Source organism: Pan troglodytes, chromosome 9, assembly GCF_028858775.2.
Source record: "Pan troglodytes isolate AG18354 chromosome 9, NHGRI_mPanTro3-v2.0_pri, whole genome shotgun sequence".
In the NCBI taxonomy this organism is placed as follows: domain Eukaryota; kingdom Metazoa; phylum Chordata; class Mammalia; order Primates; family Hominidae; genus Pan; species Pan troglodytes.
In genome coordinates, this window is record NC_072407.2 from 90,781,164 (window position 1) to 90,805,348 (window position 24,185).

The window sequence follows — 24,185 nt, forward strand, 5'->3', positions numbered from 1 at the left end:
ATGTAGGACTCTCCAGCCAAAACAGTACTGTTTTTGTGTGCTATGCAATTTTCTTGACAAAGAGAGATTGTCATAGCAATTCCTTTTCTGACAATCACAGGCAGAGTTATGTAGTTCTTTCATGGTTCTACAGCAGTTAAAAAAAAACCTTCTAGATTACTTGCAAAACAATATCAAAATTTTTGCTTATCTATTTCCAGTAGTAAATTTTGTGTTCCTGAAGGACAAGAATCATATTGTGTTTACCTTAAATCCTTAGTGCCAATTGCATTGCACAAAATATAGCAGGTACTCAGCAAATATTTCATAAATGAATGATTGTTTTATTCTGTTCATTAGATTCACTAGTGAGGAGAGGCACTCCTAATGGACTAGCCAAGGGACATTATGATATGATGGAAGTTCTGATAGGTGACACCTGGATTTAAGTCCCTCCTCTATCAGTTCCTAATGGCAATGACACCTTCAATTGCCCTGAGCAACACATTCCTTATTCATAAGTTGGGAGAAATCATACCTGCTAGGCTACTTTCCAGTGTGGCCATGAGGATCAATTGTGATAAATGTGAAAATAACAGCAATTTTATTAATAGCAAATTATTACGTGAATGGAAGGAATATGTGTGGGGGGCTTTTAAACAGGGTCTAGCTTTTTCAGGGCATACCATTCAAACACAATGCCCACTATAGTAAAATAAAATATATAGGATTGTTTCTACTGATAAATGCTATATACTTCAGGTATGTTTTATAGAAATCCAAAGTCATTGGCTATATTGTACTGGGGTAATGACAGCCCAGAGGCATACCATTAAGCCTTTGACTTTTGAGTGATGCATCCACAGATTTAGGGATTCCATAAACTTGTAGAGATTTTAAGTTCCAAAATTTTCTCCTAAAATGTATAAATAATTGCTGGTAGGGAATAAGAAAAGTACATTGCCATGTAAATACTGAGAAGCTGGCCAAAGGATTTGATCCTGTATGTCTCCAGATGTGAGATTTTTATTTGTGTCTCACTGAAGCTATAAATTACTGTTCAGTTGGTGCAAAAGTAATTGCAGTTTTGCCATTAAAAGTAATGTAGTTACTTTTTGAGAGGAACCCTCAAAGGTAATTTGCACCAGCCTAACATGTTTCGTGCTTCTGGGTTTCTTCTAGTATAGGAGACATTGTAAATGTTAAATTCCATATTGCCAGCAGTCTGCTAGAACTGCACAGAACAATTTAGTTATTTGAGACAAATATATCTACTTGTAAACAATCATCCATGCAAGGGTTATTAGCATCAAATTAAGGAATAACTGAATCTTAACAAAACCCATAAAAGTAAATTGTATGAGTTAAAAGAGTGTATTAAGAGGACAATGTGGGGGGCATAGGTGAGAGTGAGGCATAGGTAAAAAACGCACATGCTAGAATAATTTGACTTCTTTCACAGAGATAGTAAGTATAGTGAAATGAAAGGCACATTTGCTTCAAAGGCACACATTTCTCCATTTAAGTTTGAATTTCAATTCTAGTCCTGCTATTTACTAGTTATACATTATCAAATTTTATAACCTCTATGAGGAGAAAAGCTCCTCATGGTGTCAGGAGCCAGAGAATTTAGTATGCTGAGCAGAGGTTAACCCTTTTCTGGTTACACCCATGTGGATGATGCAATAAGGGTCAGGAATATTCCTAAGCTGCAGGAAACCCCTTCTCTGCACCAAGCAGAAACAAGCGTGGGGGAGGGAAATGTGGAGAAATGCTTTAGAATATCTCTTTTAAGTTTCAGGAAGCGAGGTTCTATTTTTTCCTGGGTTTCTTTGATTTTATGCTTGCTTTCAAATCTTGCAGTGACAGTGATGAGAGCTCATGGATCAACATTAAAGAGTAGGGTCATAAAGACAAAGAACTAAGAAAAACACTTCTTCTGGTGTAGGCTTTAAGACTCTGAGATCCAGCTCAGCCCACAAAAATCAGAAGTTCTACATAGCAAAGACATAGAATCAACCTAAGTATCCATCAACAGATAATTGAATAAAGAAAATGTATATATACTATTTATAGTGTATACATAGTATTCTGCAATTGAAATAATAAAATCATGTCTTTTGCAGAAACATGAATGAAACTAGAGGTCATTATAATAAATGAAACAACTCAGAAACAGAAAGTCAATAGATGCAGAAAAGGCGTTTGACAAAATTCAACAACCCTTCATGCTAAAAACTCTCAATAAATTAGGTATTGATGGGACATATCCCAAAATAATAAGACCTATCTATGACAAACCCACAGCCAATATCATACTGAATGGGCAAAAATTGGAAGCATTCCCTTTGAAAACTGGCACAAGACAAGGATGCCCTCTCTCACCACTCCTATTCAACATAGTGTTGGAAGTTCTGGCCAGGGCAATTAGGCAGGAGAAGGAAATAAAGGGTATTCAATTAGGAAAAGAGGAAGTCAAATTGTCCCTGTTTGCAGATGACATGATTGTATATCTAGAAAACCCCATTGTCTCAGCCCAAAATCTCCTTAAGCTGATAAGCAACTTCAGCAAAGTCTCAGGATACAAAATCAATGTACACAAATCACAAGCATTCTTATACACCAATAACAGACAAACAGAGAGCCAAATCATGAGTGAACTCCCATTCACAATTGCTTCAAAGAGAATAAACTACCTAGGAATCCAACTTACAAGGGACGTGAAGGACCTCTTCAAGGAGAACTACAAACCACTGCTCAATGAAATAAAAGAGGATACAAACAAATGGAAGAACATTCCATGCTCATGGGTAGGAAGAATCAATATCATGAAAATGGCCATACTGCCCAAGGTAATTTATAGATTCAATGCCATCCCCATCAAGCTACCAATGACTTTCTTCACAGAATTGGAAAAAACTACTTTAAAGTTCATATGGAACCAAAAAAGAGCCTGCATCACCAAGTCAATCCTAAGCCAGAAGAACAAAGCTGGAGGCATCATGCTACCTGACTTCAAACTATACTACAAGGCTACAGTAACGAAAACAGCATGGTACTGGTACCAAAACAGAGATATAGATCAATGGAACAGAACAGAGCCCTGAGAAATAACACCGCATATCTACAACTATCTGATCTTTGACAAACCTGACAAAAACAAGCAATGGGGAAAGGATTCCCTATTTAATAAATGGTGCTGGGAAAACTGGCTAGCCATATGTAGAAAGCTGAAACTGGATCCCTTCCTTACACCTTATACAAAAATTAATTCAAGATGGATTAAAGACTTAAATGTTGGACCTAAAACCATAACAACCTAGAAGAAAACCTAGGTATTACCATTCAGGACATAGGCATGGGCAAGGACTTCATGTCTAAAACACCAAAAGCAATGGCAACAGAAGCCAAAATTGACAAATGGGATCTAATTAAACTAAAGAGCTTCCACACAGCAAAAGAAACTACCATCAGAGTGAACAGGCAACCTACAAAATGGGAGAAAATTTTCGCAACCTACTCATCTGACAAAGGGCTAATATCCAGAATCTACAATGAACTCAAACAAATTTACAAGAAAAAAACAAACAACCCCATCAAAAAGTGGGCCAAGGACATGAACAGACACTTCTCAAAAGAAAACATTTATGCAGCCAAAAAACACATGAAAAAATGCTCACCATCACTGGCCATCAGAGAAATGCAAATCAAAACCACAATGAGATACCATCTCACACCAGTTAGAATGGCAATCATTAAAAAGTCAGGAAACAACAGGTGCTGGAGAGGATGTGGAGAAATAGGAACACTTTTACACTGTTAGTGGGACTATAAACTAGTTCAACCCTTGTGGAAGTCAGTGTGGCGATTCCTCGGGGATCTAGAACTAGAAATACCATTTGACCCAGCCATCCCATTACTGGGTATATACCCAAAGGACTATAAATCATGCTGCTATAAAGACACATGCACACGTATGTTTATTGCGGCACTATTCACAATAGCAAAGACTTGGAACCAACCCAAATGTCCAACAATGATAGACTGGATTAAGAAAATGTGGCACATATACACCATGGAATACTATGCAGCCATAAAAAATGATGAGTTCATGTCCTTTGTAGGGACATGGATGAAACTGGAAATCATCATTCTCAGTAAACTATCGCAAGAACAAAAAACCAAACACCGCATATTCTCACTCATAGGTTGGAATTGAACAATGAGAACACATGGACACAGGAAGGGGAACATCACACTCTGGGGACTGTTGTGGGGTGGCGGGAGCGGGGAGGGATAGCTTTAGGAGATATACCTAATGCTAAATGATGAGTTAATGGGTGCAGCACACCAGCATGGCACATGTATACATATGTAACAAACCTGCACATTGTGCACATGTACCCTAAAACTTAAAGTATAATAATAATAAAATAAAATAAAAAAACAAAAACAAACAAACAAACAAAACAAATACTGCAGGTTCTCACTTGTAAGTGGGAGCTAAATGACATGTACACATGGACATATAGTGGGGAATAATAGATATTGGAGATTCAGAAACATGGGGGGTGGCAGAGGATGAGGGATGAGAAATTACTTAATGGGTACAATGTACCTTATTAGGTGATAGTTACACTAAAAGCCCAGACTTCACTACACAATATATCCATGTAAAAATGCACTTATATCCTTTAAATTGAACAAATTAAAAAACTAAAGAAAGAGAAGTCTTATGCCAAAAGCTTGATTGTAATAAATTCAGTGATTTTTGTACAGACTATTTCCTGTAAATGCATGTGTTGGAGGGATTGTTGCAACCCTAGTAGGCAGTTTGTTAAAGACCTGGAGCCAGAGTTTCTGTTGTATCAACTTTCACATGCATCAACTCATGAGTGCTGATATTTCTCCATACACTTATTTTAATTTATTTTATTTATTTATTTATTTTGAGACACAGTCTCACTCTGTTGCCAGGCTGGAGTGCAGTGGCGTAATCTCGGCTCACTGCAACCTCCGCCTCCCGGATTCAAGCGATTCTCCTGCCTCAGCCTCCTGAGTAGCTGAGATTACAGGCATGCGCCACCACGTCCGGCTAATTTTTGTATTTTTAGTAGAGATGGGGTTTCACCATGTTGGCCAGGATGGTCTCAATCTCTTGACCTTGTGATCCACCCGCCTTGGCCTCCCAAACTGCTGGGATTACAGGTGTGAGCCACCACACATGGCCCGTATACTTATTAAAAACAGAAAATATTGATTTTTAATATGTTAAATGATGGTTTCCAAAAAAATAGAGCAGTTTAACCATCTTCATAGCTTTACTAATACAAAGCAAAAAGAAGTTTCAATGCAAATGGAACAGTATTGATTTGACTACGAATCTTCACTCTTCTAATCAAATATTCCTTTAAAAATTCTAAAGACTTAGAGAGTATGTCTTATGGTTAATGTTTTGTCTTGTCCTTCCTTTTGTTCTCAGTGATTAGCACATAATATGTACTTAATAATGTTTTCTCAGTAAGGGAACCCATCAATCTCATGAATAAATATATCTCTCTGACGTTTTTCCCCTAATTGACAATTACCTGAACTTTTGGGTGTAGGAATCTTCCCTTTATTTTTTTCCTTGACACTGACATATTAAATTTCTGATCAAGGCTTCTATTTCTATAACTAGCTTTGATACTCTGCCCCAGATCTCTAGGGTCAGACTCTTCCAGAGGCAGCTGTCAAGTACTGCCAATAGCACTGGAAAGGAAGATAATAATTCAAATCCCAATTCTGCATCTACTAGTTGCATGGCATTGAACAATTTGCTTCATCCCTTTGGACCTCAGTTTTCTCATCTGCACAATGTAAAGAAAAAACTTTGTGGTTCTTAACTAGAAGTGCTCACCAAAATCATCTATGGACCTCTATTAAACATACACAAGCCAAGACTGATACAAAGAGATTCTGATTCAGTAGGTCCACAGGGAGGAGGAGAGCAAGAAAATGTCTGTTTTTCTAAAATGATCCATAAATTTCACAGTCTGTAGTTTCAGAAATTCCAGGAATTCTCAATCATTTATTTGCAAGAATTTATTAAAGATATGGTGTGTTCTTTTTATTTTAAATCCTCTGGAAGAAATACACTAGATGTTTCAACATTGACTTAATTCATTTTAATTATTCCATTAATCATCAATTTTAATGGTCAATTTAATTATTAACAAATGAGTTCAAATTCCTTTGGTTTCTGCCTATAGTTAATCAAGTTCTAGAGGCAAGAAAGTAATATAGAATATTTTAGGCAGTTGATCTCAACTGTGAAAATAACTAGCTTTCAAGAATTGACTAATGCTAGAGAGGATAGCTCTGTGGCTGACAACACTGAGGTTACTTTACGTGGGGCTAGATTTATACCTAATTATGGAGTAGATCAAGCTCATCTCTGGTGCTTTTTATTCCCTTCAACACCCTCATCCTGGGAATCATGTGGGCATACAGTATTTTAGGATTTTTTTTGGTATCCTGTGAAACTTTCCCCATCTTTTTATACTTGTATTCTTTCAATGTGTTAAGGTTCTAATACACTAATTGATCCCCAGATAGTATTGTTACCTCTCCACATCTTCATTTCTTTACCCCAAACTGTAAGATATTGCTTAAATTTTAAAAGAGAACTTCAAGACAATGATTATCTTCTTTTAAGACTTGATTCAAATATTGCTTCTTCTGTGAAGTCTTCCCTAACTTGCCCAGGCAAAACAAGGTTTTACTTTCCCTAGGCTGTATTTGCATTTTATTTTATGTTGTACAAATTATCTGTTGACATGGATTTCTCACTGGACTCTACATCTCTTAATGGTAAAGACATTGCCTTTTTACCTCTATATCTGCATTTTCTGCCATAAACCTTGACATAGACAGTTTTAAAAAATGCTAATTGAACACATGAATGGGTGGAAAATGTCAGAATTTCAAAAAGTGTTTAAAAGCTGTCTTAAACCTTCAGGCAACCTTAGAAAGGGGATCTTTGGAATCCTCTCAAATGAAGCATATTACTGAATTTGTACCCTACCTACAAACCTATACTAGACTCAACTCTGTCCCTAGCCTGTAATGTCCATTCAATAAAATCTTGTCACTTTATTTTATTTTAGAAAGCTTATCCTATCTACAATAGGAGTGTTATTTTAAAATCTGAAGAGAAAAGAAAAAGAGAAACTGGTTAGGAGACTTTTGCTCAAATGGGAAGCAATTAAGATTGAAACTAGATTGGTGTCAGTGGGAGAATAAGAAAAGGACCCACTTGGTAAGCACTCACTGCTGGGCCCTGTGAGTCGAGCAATTGATGGTATGCCATCTTTTTGAGAAACCTTCTAACAACAAGTTATCATTGGTAATCAGTCTGTTAAGCAAGTCTGTCACCAAAAGAGAGATCTGATATTCAAATTGCATTTAGTGTTTCAAAAAACAGAGTGCAGGCAGATTTTCTTCATATAAACTACTTTTTTTTAGGCATCTGAAATTAATGAATTGCAAAATTCAAATAACATGTTTTATACAATTTGAATAAAAATGTGCTAAGAGAAACTGAGTTATACGTATTAGTCAATTAACAAGCTGCTTCTCATTTGCCATGTAGTTTTTATAACACTTTAGAACATTTCTTTCTCAGTATTTGTTATAATTTATAGAATAATTTTAATCCCCAAAATAGGCATATTAGACATTTTATAGCATATGTTTTCGTAGAATATTCATTTATAAATTTCTAGATACTGGTTAATCTATAATAGGGTGTTTACTGATTACACTATATAATATCTACTATTCAATAATTGTGTATGTGATGGTATATATATTACATACTGGCAATTATTTATAGAAGAGACATTTTACATAGTATATATATGGAATGCACAGACATGTGTATTTAAGCCTTGTTACTTCCTATCTCATATTTGAATTTTCCACTAGAATATAAGTTTTGAAATGACTTTATTTTCTAGTGTCTAATAGCAAGATATAAGAAAATCTGGCTGTCCTTAGATACTGTATATATGTACTTTACAGTCATAGAATTTTAGTTGCAGCATGCAGGGTATGTATTTACCATGTAAACTGTATAGTTAAAATAATTTACAGATGGTCAGATAAATAAATAGAAAGAATATTAAACAATGTGTTTGCATTTAGATTATTATTTTTAATGTTTCCACTATACAGGAACAGATAAGCAGAGAATGGCATGGATCTTTATAGTTAAATAGCATGGATTTGTGAAAAACCACTTTAGTGAAGTGAAAAAGTATATTTCCACAGACATTATTAAGAGGTGAGAATTTCTCAAAGCCACATTGTAATATAGTGACCATAACATATGACACTTCTCAGTGTCATCATGTTATATTGGAATGTAAAATATTATTGCAAGAAAGATAATAAAAATGGCATCAAAATTAGCTACCTTAACAGCTTCTCTTTTTCAATCTCTTAGTCTTCCTAGATGAACTCCTGGCTTGGCAGAAATCTCTGAATTCTGCTCGTTCCATGTTCATGGATACTAATAATGTACCTCGAAATATGATCCCTTAACATGAATTAATTCTGCTTCCCAGGATACATTTTTATTTTTCACATTTCACAAAGATTTATGAGAAATAATTGTTTGGCGTTTATCGGCATCCATGTTCCACTAATTAACATCCTTGTATATCCATGGGGAAGAATAGACAGAATCTCACAATCCACTTCCTTTATCTTTTAACAACGTGTTTGTTTCTGTTTGGAGACTGTTAATTAGTTTAACCTTAGACCCTTTAAAAGCATTTTATTTCTTTTTTAATTCACAAGTTACTGAGAAAAAGCATAGAGCAACTGATTCAAATTAAGAACAAAGCATTATCTCATATATTTCTTATAAGGGAGGAATTAATTGAAAAATAATCTCATCGTGGAGAGAGGGAAATATCCAGCTGGAGGAGAGGAGGTGATAAGTCACTGTATTTCCTTGTGTTTCATCAGACTTCTTTCCCCTCTAAGGGGCAAGTTAGAGGCTTATTCTAATAAGCTCTTAACTGTAGCCAGTTTATTCAAGTTTAAGCTCTCAGCTTCATCTTGTATTGGCTTTTCAATCTTAAGCAAGCCAGTTAGGATGGTGGCAGAGGAGTGTAGAGGTTATATAGATTCATTTGGTCATTTGTTTCCTTTGGTCAGCCAGGCACTTTGCTTTATGTAGTTCATCTCATTTAATCTTTGTAAAGATTATTATTTTTACTGTTCATCAAAGTAGGCATGATTAACTTTGCTATATTCTAGAAAATGGAAACCCAGTGATATTAAACAACCAAGTTAATGACTGGTAAAGATAATAAGCATACACTTGGGCAACTTGGGGAAAGAAATAAAATAATATATGTACTTTGAAAACAAGGCAGCATTAAAGACATGTAAGATATGACATCATATAGGGACATTCAATCAAGATGAACTGAGACCAGGAATAATGCAGTTAATATGTCAAAAAAAAAAAGTTGAGAAGATTCTTCAGGAATAGGGTTGCCAGATTTAGCAAATAAAAATATCAAATATCTGTTAAATTTGAATTTTAGAAAACTAGTTAATTTAGCATAAATATATCCCATGCAATCTTAGGGATAGCTGATACTAAACAAATGTGTTTCTTAAACCTGATATTTGAATTTAATTGTGTGTCTTGTATTTTATCTAACTGCCCTACTCAGGGACTTTCCTTTATAAGAAATAAAGGCTAGAGAGGCCTCTACTACTGAGGACAGGAACTGGGAAAGCTGTTACAGTAGGACCTCTGTGCTTTGATTATGCATCTAATATGATGACTTTCATTCCTGGAGATTAGGCCCCAAGTATGAGTAAGATTGAAGAGTAAAATGGTTTGGAAAAACTGCAGCCTAGATTAGCAAGTTTGAGATAATGGAAGGGTGCTATGTATGGCAGTACATAGCCAGTAATAATTAGGTTTGGATAGCTGAGTAAAGCTTTGATTAGAAAAACTTGGGCTGGCTCTTGAAAAATGAGTATACGAAGAGGAGTAAAAGAGGATTAGTCTCTGGTGGCATTAGTAAAAATAAAACATGGGAATGAGTCCTTTTCAAATATCAATTCTGTACAAACATCTGTAGCTACGTAAATATTACATGAAGAAACAGCTGAGAAAAAAGTAAATGCTCATAAATAAGATTAGCAAGGTATGGTTGGGCCCAGCAAGACAGGGATTAAATTAGGAAGAGAGTAGATACTGAAGATCGGTCAGGGAGCTGTTAGAGTAAGCATCCTGCAGAACGCATCAACAGGCAGAATGAATCCTGTTTGTTGCTCCAACAAACATGCAGCATAGGAGGAAGGGAAACAGCTTTTACTGAGAAGTTGTATTTGTGTCAGTCATTGATATTTTATCATATTAAATATTCAAAGTTAAATTAATTGTGAAGTATAAATATGTACGTCAGTATGAAGATGACCAATGCCAACCAGGATCATTGAATAAAAAAGAGTTTTGTTTAATCTATTTATTGCCATCTATGTCCAAAGAGGAAGTCAATATTGGCAGATAGTCTCCTTGTGCTCAAAGAGTTCAAAAAACTATATCACTACTTAAGAGAAACAGAACTGGAATTAGGAAATCTGGTTGTGTTATTAACAAGTTAACAGAGTTTATTCATCTGTAAAACGGGAACAAGACTATCTCAGAGAAAAAGTATAAAGATTCTATTAGATAAGTTTTGGGCAAAGATTATCTAAGCTCTAATATTCCAAGTTCCCTCCTATGGAAAAGCCATTATTCTAGAAACACCTTTTTTTTTTTTTTTTTTTTTCCATTCTCAAGATGCTATGCCTTAACAACACTGGGGGTGGATCACTTAGAAGGACAACAATTCAAGTATTCAAATACGTGTTTCCAGCAGGACAGAGACTAAGCTGGTGCCTTTGAGGACAAATAACAGAATATTTTTTTGGAAAACATTCTGAACACATTTTGATAGACTTTGTGACAGTTTGGAGAAAAAAGATACAGAGCATTAAAAGCAGGATATGAAATCTAAAATATAAGGAAACAAGGACTTTGGGAATCTGAACCAGGAAACAGAAACTCAGTTTGAATATTTTATAACAAAGACCTGTTGTAGAATCCACAGTATTCTCTACTATTCTGTGCTGTAGAAAAATTATGACCCTGAGTTCTTTTAGAAACAGAGAGAAGAAAATATTCCAGCAGGTCTCTCTTAGAAGTAGAGAAGAACATTTGCTTTTTGGTCTGATATCAGCCTTAGAGCATTTTTGCAGATTGGGCTCACTCTGTAGAATGAAAGTAGAATGAATTCTCAAAATTAGGGAGAACGGTCCCTATAATTTAATACCTATAGGACAAACTATATGCATGACAAGATGGGAAGTAATGATACAAAATTATGTACTGTTGTATGTATTAAGTGAGATATCTTACATAAAGCATACCACAGGCACACAATATATGGTGATTTCCTTCCCTCTCCAATCACACCCTGCCCTTCCAGATCCAATGCATATCCTCTTCCAGGGGTACCATGCGCCAATTTACCCAGAGCCCAGTGGTACAAATTTACAGCACCTATCAGTGATAACAGCCAGAAATGGCATACTCTTCCCAAAAAAGACTTTTCTCTGCAGTGTAGAGGGTAGAATTAGGTCAGTTATGTAAGACTCATATTAAACGAGTACACTCTGGGCCACTTTGGTGATATTGTTAATGTTTCTGCCTTCAAGTGGTTACAAGAGGAAGGTGAAGTTAATTTCCCTTGCTTTGGAAGTTCTGTTTTATAAGTCTGAAGGGTACAATATTGAAATGATAACCTACATTCAATATTAACCATTTGCTGCCAAAGTAAATACTGTATTTCGATAATTTCATAAATATCCAAGAGAAATTGTCCCAATATTCATATATATTGAAGTTAGCTCAGCAGGAAAAGCCATTTTAGTGACGAGGCTCTGAAGAGGCCCCCCAAAATTGAGATAATTATACGTGATACGTCAACTGCAAAAACCATATGTGTGAGAGCTGCTCAGTTATGTCTGAATAAGAATCTTAGAATTATAGAATGTTCCAACTGGAGAGGATCTTGTCTAACACATTTATCATAGAGATAAAGCAATTAAGACCTGGAAATGTTAAATTATTTGCTTAGGATTGCCCAAGAAATGGAAGAGATGGTTCTGAACCAGGTCTTTTGACTTAATTTTTTTCTAATGCATTTGTTATAGAGATAAAGCAACTAAGACAAGGAGATGTTATTTGTTCTGCATAGTTCAGTAAGTGGAAGAGACAAAAATATTTTTCAATCAACAAACTCTTACTGTTGATGTTAATATGGCTGACACTGTCTCTCTGCCTTAAAGTGTATTACAATAAAATGCAAAGACACCTATGAAAACCTTTCATCATAAAAGACGAAATTTCATTTTTTCCCCAAAACCCAGGTTTTAACACAGAAAACTTTGAGCTCCAAGAATTAAAATACTCTTTTTGAAGCTAGAATACTAAACATCCAATTTTGCATGTAGGGAAATAGAAACAAATATTTTAAATGTTTTGAACATAGTTTTCACAGCTAGAAAATTACTTAAATAAAGGCCTCTCAATCTCTGTCTATGCTTGTTTCATTCATATTTTATAGCTTTTCTCACCTGAATTCTGGTAAATCCTTATCTTTCTGTCTTACCTCCCTATCACTCATCCTGAATTTCATATATTTATATTTGATTTTTGTTTTAACTCCGGGGAAGATTAGTGTTTATCTCATTTTAATATTTTCTCTTTGTGCATTTCAGTACATTGCTTTAGTATTCTAATGTCCTCCAAAATTTAGATTTCTTGCAAAAGAAACTGGTGATTCTTACCAGGTTTGTATCACAAATAAATCTTTTAAATACCGTCTTTTAGTCTTCCAACAAGTTGCTGACATTTTATTCATGTTTGTATCCCTGTGACTTGCAGGTAGGGGGTACTAAATGCTGTCTGCTAAGTGCATGAATGATTAATGGAACAGCACAAAGGGGAGCACCCCAGGCTGGGATTTTTTAGTTCTCTCACTAGGTTTGCCAAGATGTTTCAATCAGTATTCCTTGAGTACCACTTCAGAGTCAGCCTGAGTGCAACTTATTCTACCACCATCTACTTTACTTCAATTTTCTATAACTCATTTAAAAAAAGAATGCCAACGAAAATTCTGCCATATGCTTGAAACATTTTGGGGCTCATGTTAGTGGAATGACTTCTAGTTTTCCCAGCTTCTTCCAGTGCAAGTTTTCTAAACATATCTCAAAAAGCCCCAGTTTTATATCACAACAGTTTCATGAGAAAGTGAAACAGACTATGAACCTTTTGTACTGATCCATAGTATCTCTAGAAATTAAGCAAAGTAGATACACAGATGAGTATGCATATATTTTTACATATAACATATAAAGATTCCTATAAAATGTTGGATCATCTGGAGAATTTCAGGCTTGGGTAGGAATATACAATACTGAATAAAGTGGATCATAACGTTTTAGAAAAGAAATATTATATTTTTATTTCATCTCATTTGACTCCACCTATATATCCTAAAAACAATTTTTACAATAATACTTTCCCTGATTAACCATTAATTCAAAAGATAAAAAAAAACAAGACTTAGCCTTCTAAATTCCAGTTGCTTATTGGATGTAATAGTACTTTTAATTACTAAATGATTCCAAAATTAATACTACTGGACTCTGACTTCTGACCATAATGTTTTAACAGAAATCAGATAAACCATCCTATGTGAAACAATTAAAAAACTGGACAAGATATACAAAACAATAGTTTTCAAGAAATACAATATTGAACAATGTAGGAGAGTAATCCCTGAGAAATGAGAAACAAACAAGATGAACCCTACAATTGCTCTAGTCCATAGCCACAAGGGAATTTCCAGGCCATTGCAACAGGAGTCTGAGGACACAAAGGCTTCTAACATCTACAAGATAGAGGACTAGAGAAGAGGACTCTGGCAATCCACAGAGGGCCTTTTTTGAGTATTTAGCAAATAATTTATCAGTACCTGAATGTGAGTTAGCCATTAGAGCCTGCAAAACATACAGTCTGAAAGTATTGGATTGAACAGTACTCAGGATACACACAAGACCTGGAATAGTGCCTGTACCCATAAATCTAAGTAGGAAGTCTTATAATTCACAGACACAGTAGAATACTCAGAAGACTATTGCCTCTGCAGTGGAGAATATTTCTATATATATACTAAACACAGCTGTAGTCCTACCTAACAAATTATAAAATAGTAGCAGTAAAGAACAAGCTGCTTCCAGCTAACTGAACTGCATCCCAGAACAAAGTTGAAGAGATTTATAAAGATAAAAAGAATACAACAATCACAAAAGTAAAATTTACAATATCTGAATTGCAATTTAAACAAGCTACCAGGCATACAGAATAGTGGGAAAAAAACAACCAATAATGAAAAAAAATAACAAGTAATTGAAACTTTCCCAGAATTGAAATAAACATTACCATGGTTCAAAGTGTCAATTCATTAAGTAGTAGAATAATACTAATCATTAAGCACCTAATAATAGGTCTCTAAAATACATAAAGCAAAAATGAATGAAACTGTCAAAATAAAAAGAATTCACAAGCACAGTCATAATTTAAATGTCCCTCTCTCAATAACTTGACAAAACAAGTCAACTGAAAAATAAGAATATAGTAGACTTGAACAACCCATCACTCAACAAGGGCTAACTGAAATTTATAGAATATTCCACCAAACAATGGCAGCATATACATTCTTTTCAAGGACACACAAAACGTTTACCAATAAGGACCATATTCTAAGCCATAAATCAAGCTTTAATAAATTTAAAACAATTCAAGTCATACAAAGTATACTTTTGACCACAATAGAATTAAATTATATATCAGTACCAGAAGGATATCTGAAAAATCTTCAATATTTGGAAACTAAATAAAACATTTATAATAACTCATGTGTCAAGGACAAAAATCAAAATGAAAATCAGAAGATATTTTGAAGTATATACAAATAAAACACAACATATTAAAATTTGTGAGTTATCAATTTAGGGCATTATATGCTATATTAGAAAAGAAAGAAGGTTCTTAATTGAGTTTGTGTTGCTATAACAGAATACCAGAGACTGGGTAGTTTATAAAGCAAAAAGCTTAATTTGGCCCATAATTTTGATGTATAGAAGGTTCAAGATTGGTCATCTGCATCTGGTCAGAGTCTCAGGCTGATTTCACTTATTGTGGAAAATAACAGAAGGGAAGCTTGTATGTGCAGAGATCACAAGGTGATAGAGGAAACAAAGAAAGAGGGGAGGTGTTAGCCTCTTTTTAACAACCACTGCTTGTGGGAACTAACAGAGTGAGAACTCACTCATCTCTGACAGTGGGCATTAATCTATTCATGAGGAATCGGTTCCCATACCCACATACCTGTCATTAGGCCCCACCTCCAACATTGAAATCAAATTTCAACATTAAATGTTTGGAGGACAAACATGCAAACCAGAGAAAAAGGTCACAAATCAGAGGCTTCAGCCCCTGCCTTAAGAAATTGGAAACAGGCTGGGTGCAGTGGCTCATGCCTGTAATCCCAGCACTCTGGGAGGCCTAGGCAGGTGGATCATGAGATTAGGAATTTGAGACCAGCCTGGCCAACATAGTGAAGCCCCATCTCTACTAAAAATACAAAAATTAGCCAGACATGGTGGCACGTGCCTGTAGTCCCAGCTACTCAGGAGGCTAAGGCAGGAGAATTACTTGAACCTGGGAGGCAGAGGTTGTGGTGAGCCGAGATCATGCCACTGCACTCCAGCATGGGCAACAGAGCAAGACTCCATCTCAAAAAAAAAAAAAAAAAAAAAGGAAAAGGAAAAAGAAATTGGAAACAGAACAAATGAAGATAAAAATAAGCAGAAAATAGCAAATAAAAATCAAAGCAAGAAATCAATGAAAAAGAACACAGAAAAACAATTTAAAAAATCAGTGAATGAAAAAAGCTAGTTATTTGAGAAAAATCAATAAAACTGATAAATCTCTATCCAGATTGGTCCAAAAAAAAAAAAAAAAAAAAAGAAAGAAAGAAAAGGCACGAATAACCAATACGAGTTTTTAGAGAAGTTATATTGCTACAAATTATATAATATTAAATGGATCATAAAAAAACAGTGTAAACAATTTTATGCCCACAATTTTGACAATTTAAATAAAATAGAAAAGTTCCTTCATAATTAATTCTGGAAGAAACAGATAACTCTAACAGATCTATCTATCTGTCTGTTGGTCTGTCTATCTATCTATCTACATAAATTTGAAAAATCAATGTGTACCTTTTTACCAAACAAATGAACAAGCAAAAAACTTCATATTTTATTGTTGAGTTTATTTTAATAATTTGAGATTGGTTTATTAAATACATAATTAAACTAAAGAACCAAAATATCACTCCATGAAGAGAACAAAATTTGGCTCATATAGTTGATTAGTGGTAAAATATCTTCAAATTGGTTTGGAATTTTTTAGTAGAAACACATATGGATATTTTACACAAATAATTTTGGATACGTTTGCTTATTTTGCCACTGTTTACATGTAAACAGTACATAAAGTGCCCTTTTGATTTAGGAAATTCTAATATTAGATACTACAGAATTTAAATTTCTCTTTTTTTTTCTATTGATTATTTTTCCACCAGACTTCTTTGTTTGAACTTGTGGACCTATCCAATTTTCAGCTGTACTTGATACAATTCCCAAACCCTGAAAAATTATTTTCCAGTTTCATGTCATCATGTGATATCAACTCAAAAATTGTTAATATTTAACCACACTTAAATTTTTGCATTGATTTCTAATTTCTTTGACTAATGTTTATAAAAATACCATCAACTAGTGTAAGATATTTTTATTACCTACCAACCAATCAACATACAAAAATTCAAAATCACTCTGAATGTGTTAGAAAACAAACTGAATGCTCCTTGAGGGAAATATAATAACACTGAGTTATTTATTAAATTATTGGATGCTAACATTATGGTAGCCAGGTACTAAGTCCTTTAAATATCTTTTCTGTTTCCTACAAAAATGTGAGATTAATTTATAATCATCATTATGCATGAGAAAAATGAGGTTTAAATAAATTAAGTAACTTGGCTGAGATCTCATGCTGATAATCCACAGTGTTAAGAACTGAACGAGCTCTGTTAAACTTTGAAGTCTATATTTTTAGCCAACATGTTACACTGCTTCCCTAAGTCTGTTTCTTTCATTTCTATAGTCATTGTAACTTAGAAGCAGTAAGTACTCACAGAATGCTTATTACATGCTGAGAAAGTTGATTGCTAACATTTTCATTACTTAAACTAATCTAAACCTCAGTTCCTTTTTGGTATGAAAAGATAGTTTATAAAATATAAACATAAAAATCTATAAATCTACCTCTATTATAAAAAAGAAAAAATAAAAATGAATGAACTGGCTAAAGGATCTGTGAAAGCCTGATTTTTATAATGCCTTGGAGGACAGATGAAATTTTATATGTCTTAGTTGGGACACCACATTTGGTTTACTTGCCACCATTATTGCTGGCTTTATTCAGCAATATGATGTATCATGATTATGACAGAAAAATAATCAGCCTGTGACATTCCTCAAATGCCTCCATTCTGTGCAAAAGTATTACCCAACCTGTATCTTAAAACTATATACATGATGATTTGCTGACTTTTGGCTCTATAAAAATAAGAAAAATTATTTTATTCAGTAAACTTGGAGAAGTAGAATGATGAATACATCTTTAAGATGTGAATAAGTCATGTTCTTTCTAGTAGCAAGATTAGATTTATAAATGTAGGACTGCTTTGATACTTGTATAATTTTCTTATTATTTTTAAACACTTATTACATAGGAATTATTGCTTTGCAAGTGATAGTAGACCAGTATATTTATTATATTTGCAGAAGGCATTATTCATGCCTGTCATTCAAATTATTATTCTGAAAGTAGCTCTAATAAAGTAGTTCATTTGCAGAACAAAGCTGACTAATAAACATATGTCTCTAAATCACAGTTTATATAAATATTCAATGAAATCAGCAGAAGACACTAAAAGTAAATGCAGATTTCAATTTTATGCAAAGGGAAATAAAAAAAAGACAGCATTATTGTATAGACTCAAAAAGTTGTTATGGTTGGACAGAACCCCCAAAGTCATTGAATCCATTAATTGAATCTATTATGAGAGTTTATATTTGTCCTTAATAAATTTCAACTTTCTAGAATATGTCCAGTTTTTCCATCAGAAAGGATTTTTTCCTTCCAATTCTTATTCTATAATTAGTCACATTGGTTTAAACTTCCAGCTCTAGGTGAAGGACAAATTTCAAAAGCAACATTTTCAAGACTTCATACAAATCACTAACAAGAATGCTTCCAAAGAGAGAGAGGCAGTCCTAATAGAGTGGAAAGAGCATAGGTCTTGGAATCAAAATAAATAGGTTTGAGGCTTGATGCCATAATTTCTGAGCTTGTGACCTTGGCCAAATCACATAACACTGTGAACTCCAGCTTTCTCCTCTGAAGCAGAGAAAATGTATCAAAATATGAAGATACTTTATCAACTGAAAATGACTATATAAATTTACATATTTGTCTAGATTGTGCAGTAGGTATGCTACTGAAGAATATTTTTCAGTTGCTATTAATAAACATTATTTAAATAATGAATCGGTCTAAATTAACATGTAGCTATTAATTCATCTAAACACACATTTATATAACCTTAGACAATAACTGCACAGATTTTTCCCAGATATCTTGCTAAGTTTGTTATCTCAATAGTCATTTTTTGAAACAAAAATGAAAGAATTCATGTTGTTAATGGCAATAGCATGATTTGTCATTAATTCTTGTTAAAAATGAAAATAAGTTTACTTTTTCTTAAATCGTCTTTAGCAAATATTTGCGGGTTACTGTGGCTCACTTAATTCCTTTTTAAGGACTTCGTCTTAGTTAATTTTGTGTTGCTATAACAGAATACCTGAAAATGGGTGGTTTAATAAGAACACAGATTTGTTTCTTACAGTTCTGGAGGCTGGGCAGTCCAAGGTTCAAGGACCCATATCTGGCAAGTGCTTTCTTGCTGCTTTATCCCATGTTGGCAAACAAAAAGGCAAGCAAATATGTGTGCGAGAGAGAAAGGAAAGGGGCTGAACTCATCTTTTTTACTAGGAGCCCACTCCTGCCATACGTAACCCACTTCCATTATAATATAATTAATCTATTCATGAGCTCAAAGCCCTTATGACCTAATCACCTCTTAAAGTCCTCCCTCTCAACACTGTTGTACTGGGGATTAAGTTTCCCACACATGAACTTTGGGGGACATATTCAAATCATAGCAGATTAATTTTTAAAAATAAGCCAATGTACATGCCTGTAATCCCAGCACTTTGGGAGGCCAAGGCAGGCAGATCATGAGGACAGGAGATCGAGACCATTCTGGGTAACACAGTGAAACCCCATCTCTACTAAAAAATACAAAAAAAAAAAAAAATTAGCTAGGCTTGGTGGTGCACACCTGTAATCCAAGCTACTCAGGAGAATGGTGTGAACCCGGGAGGCAGAACTTGCAGTGAGCTGAGATGGCATCACAGCACTCCAGCCTGGGCAACAGAGCAAAACTCCATCTCAAAAAAAAAAAAAAAAAAGCCAATATAATCAGTAATATCAGTAATATTATTTTTCCATTATTGCTATTCTTTCTCGAGCCCTGTACCTTTTGAAAATAAGGTGTTCACTGGTTTGCTGGTCTTTGCAGAGAAGTATTAGATAAAAGCACTTTATAATTTGAAAAACTATGATGAACCTGGCTTTTACAGTTATTAACCCTGCAATCTTGGGCAAATAGCTTTGCCTCTCGGAGCACTGAATTGCTAACTGATAGAAATGCAGAAAACATTTTTTAATTTGTTAATTTGTGATGAAAATTAAAGGAAATAATGTATACAAAATATTTAGTAAATGTCTAACTCCAAATGTTACCTCTCTATGTCTTGTTTTGTTATCATCTCACTTTCCTCTGTGAAACAGAATGAAGTATTTCTAAGTGTGTCCTTTGGAGGCATGGATTCCTAAACATATAATACAAGTAGAAAATACAGTGAGCACTAAAAAATAGTTTTTCTAAAATTTGCATAAGCCAACAAAAGCACAAAAATTATTCCTGATGAAAGTGATTTTCTTTAGGGGCACTGGAAAATATAGCCTCATACAAGGAAAGAAAAATTATTTGTATTCTGATGTATAAGACATCATTTTAGAAATATATACAAATGGAGGGTGTTGCCTACAGATACACATCACTGAAGCCAGGAAGATTTTCAGCCAAGGTAATAATCAATGACCTCAGTTGAATTCCCGAAAGGGCTCTACATCAGTGTTAAAATGGCCATAGATAAGAAGATAATTAACTATCTGTCCTGAGAATCTATTTGAAAGAGGTGTTCTAAGTTTCTGAGAGCAAACCATTAAAAACAGAAAAGTGAAAGCAGAGAATTTGGGCTTATTCCATTCACTGGCTTCCTGTTTTCTATTAAAAGGGTTGATCGTAACTCCCTTATTTTTTGTTCTCTGCATCTTTGAACACTTGCTTGAGGGGCCAAAAAAAAAAAAAAAAGAAAAAAGAAAAAAAAAAAGCAAGGGGCATAAAGTAGGAGGAGGAAGGGTCATAGTTCCAAAATATTTCCAGACCATCCCCAGACAAAGAGCAGCTCAGCTTTCGATGTCACCTTCCTCCATGATTTGTAAGCCATATCCTTAGTTTCTCTGTTCCTTCTCCAATACTACTTTGCTTTCAATCCTGAGCAGTTCTTCTCTGGACTATTGCAATGATAGGTCAGTTGATATTCCCAAGCTCTAGTCTGATTTTCATTTTGATTCACTTCCATATTACTCCTGGAGTGATCCTTTCGATACAAAACTTGCTCCTGAATTCCCCCTGCTTGAAATCTTCTATAATTCTACTGCTTTCAGGATAAAGTTTAGTCTGGAAAAGAAATCACTTCAAATTTTGAACCTATGTTTCCAGAGTCTTCTCTAGCCACAAAAAATTAAAACTTGAAAAACACCCTTAACTCATGAACACCATGAACTCATTTGTCCCTGTTAGATGAGAGACAAGAGTCAGGCCCTCAATACATTCTCGGTGAAGAATGAATTATTGAATACTGGAGTTCCCAATTTCCTACTTACATTTTATCATGAAGCGGCTTATGCTTAATTCTTTTTGATGACTCTTTCCTGGAAAATCATTTCAGTGGAAGTTTTTATACATTATTTTTTGAATTGAGAAGAGATGATTACCTTCCCAGATTATTGTTTAGATCAAATCATTTAAGTGACTTCATATACCATATATTTTGTGAGCAACTGCCAAGTGCCAGACACTGAGAATACAATGGTAAAGAAATAGATATAATATATGTCCTCTGGAATGTATATCTTAGTTTGAAAGAGAATTAATTAAATGAATAATTTCTGTACAGGATGACGCATACTTTGATATTGACCTATTGTGTTATAGCCACCGTGCTATACATAGTTGAGCTTATGATCTTGCCAATAAGAGATCTATAGATAAAAATGCCGAATAATATTTAATCACAAATTACATAAAGGCAATGATTTTAAGATGCAGGATAATAAGCAATCATGCAAAAGAGGTGAAGTTATTTTAGGTAGCAAGGGAAGACTTCACTGAGGAAGTGACATCTACACTGATATTTGATGGATGAGTAGGAATTAGCTGAGCTAAAACTGTAAGAAGATCATTCCAATTAAAGGAATAGCATGTGCAAATACGGAGGCAGAGAAAAGCTTGGCATATTTTAAGAACTCAAACAAATGCAGTTCAGCTGATAAAAGATGTGGAAGTGTGGCAGCACACAGGGCTGGAATACAATTATCTTCTTAAGAATATTGACTCTTCCGGTTCCTGAATGTGGTACATCTTTCCCTTTAAGGCTTTATTTCTTCTCGGTGACATTGCTTGCCAGACTTTTCAACCTTTCAATCCATATTCTTTCTCTCTCTCTTTCTCTCTCTCTCTCTCCTTCCCTCCCTTCCTCCTTCTCTCCCTCTTTTGTCGCCCAATTTCTCTCTGGAAATTTGAGGTATCTTTTCTTTCTTTCCAGTTTTTTGAAGTGTGACTAAACTGCAGCTCAATAGTTCTCAACCATCCAGGAATTAAAAGGGTAATTTCAATCTTGAAATTCATGTTCTTCAGTTCTGAGGATTTTTCTTAAAACATGATTTTAATAATTTATTCAATTCATTTTCTCTATTCTTTTGCAAGTTTTTCTTATTCAAATGCTGGGAAATCCCAGAGCAGTTCTCCAGTTTTCTTGTGTTTTCTTTCCTCTATTCTATTCCTTTGCCATTTTGTTTTACATTTTTAGATATTTCCTCGATTTGTTTCTTCATACCCTTCTATTAGATGTTTTATTTGTTACATATGCTTTCATTTTAAGACCTTATTATATTCCTTTGTACAGCGTTTCCTTCCACTTTTAAGGATGCTGTATATTTTGTTTTGTGTTTGAGGATATTATTATTCGTTCTTTAACTTTCCACCTCCCTGAAGAGTTTCTATATCCTTCAGTATTTTAAGTTTATTGGTTTTGTGCTCTGTCTTCAGTGTTAGAAGTTTTCCTCAGATGTACTAGTGATGTGAAATGGTCTCTTCATAATTAATGTTAGGGGATTTCAAAAAAAAAAAAAAAGACTAGAGACTGTGTCTGTGAGTGGGGCCTGTCTATTATAGATTTTACATCAGGAAGTACTACTGACTAGGATGCTCTCTGGCTGATCACTCATGTTGAGCTGGTTTCATGGGTCTCAGGGAAGGAGATACTCTCACTTTCCTGCATAGAGAGAAACTTCTGGCTACCTGCATTCTAGGATCCCAACTGGGGAAGAGAACTTGGGCTATCAACATTTAGTTTGTAAAAGTTTTCTTATTTCCACATTTCAGTATAGTGCCTTGCCTCTCACCTGATGTTGGGACCTTCAATCCAGAGATCCTCTTTTTCACCCTGTACTCTGGATACATTTCAACTCTTTGGCTAACTAGATGGGATTCTGGGGATGCTTATTGCTTAAACAAACTTTTTATTATTCTTGCTTCTTTTGGTCCTACGATCATTCCATCTTCCAGAAGTAACTGCTATCACAGATTCCCAAGCTTTTGGAGGGTTCTATACTGCATATTGGATTACTCCTTGGCTGAGAATTTGGCTTTCTTTGTAAATTAGTTACTACTTGTCCATTTTAAAATTTGTGTTACTATCATCTCTTCTTGCATTCCTTCGGTCTTTGTAAGATTCAAGGGCAATGTTTCTTTATTCTATTTGGAAGCATTAAGAAAAAAAATCCCTGAAATTAAATGTCAGTGTTCAATCTGCTGTCATTATGGGAAGTTGTTCTGATTGGCTTTTGTGGGCTTCACAGAATTTTCTGGTGGCGGGGGAGAAGGACTGAGGATATTAGCAGTCTTCGATGAACATATAAGGAACTACCAGAGCTAGATTACATGGAAAGATTCTTTTATCCCTTGGAATTGCTATATGAATTGCTCTCCTCCCCACCATCCTGTACACAAGCACTGTGGCTTATTTAGAAAGCTGTAAATCAGTAGCCTTCAACTTTACTGGCACCAGGGACCAGTTTCATGGAAGACAATTTTTCCACAGGACAGTGGGGCGGGGCAGGGGGGTGGTTTCAGGGCGAAAGTGTTCCACCTCAGATTATTAGGCATTACATTCTCATAAGTAGTATGCAACCTAGATTTCTTGCATCTAGAGTTAATAATAGGGGTTTTACGCTCCTATGAGAATCTAATGCTACCACTGATCTGACGGGAGGCACAGTTCAGGTAGAATGCTCACTTGCCCACTGCTCACTTCCTGCTGTGTTGCCTGGTTCCTAACAGGCCACAGACCTGTACTGGCCCTTGGCCTGGTGGTTGGGGACCCCTGCTCTAAATAATTTACCAGTACCTACATATGGGTATGTGTGTGTGTGTAGATGGGTATGCATATGTATATGGCAAACTGAGGTTTCTTAACTA

The 24,185-nt window shown here is 34.8% G+C and overlaps 1 protein-coding gene and 1 long non-coding RNA gene across 10 annotated transcripts in view; both read right to left on the minus strand.

Annotated features, from left to right (window-relative positions):
• The window catches only part of LOC107967186 (uncharacterized), a 132,117-nt gene extending 112,887 nt beyond the window's left edge, over positions 1-19,230 (minus strand). Inside the window, exon 1 of the long non-coding RNA XR_010147623.1 lies at positions 19,141-19,230. This is a non-coding gene — a long non-coding RNA (uncharacterized LOC107967186). The remainder of the gene's footprint in view (positions 1-19,140) is intronic.
• GRM5 (glutamate metabotropic receptor 5) overlaps positions 1-24,185 on the minus strand; it is an 810,828-nt gene that overhangs the window by 295,824 nt on the left and 490,819 nt on the right. The gene's annotated exons all lie outside the window — the stretch shown is intronic.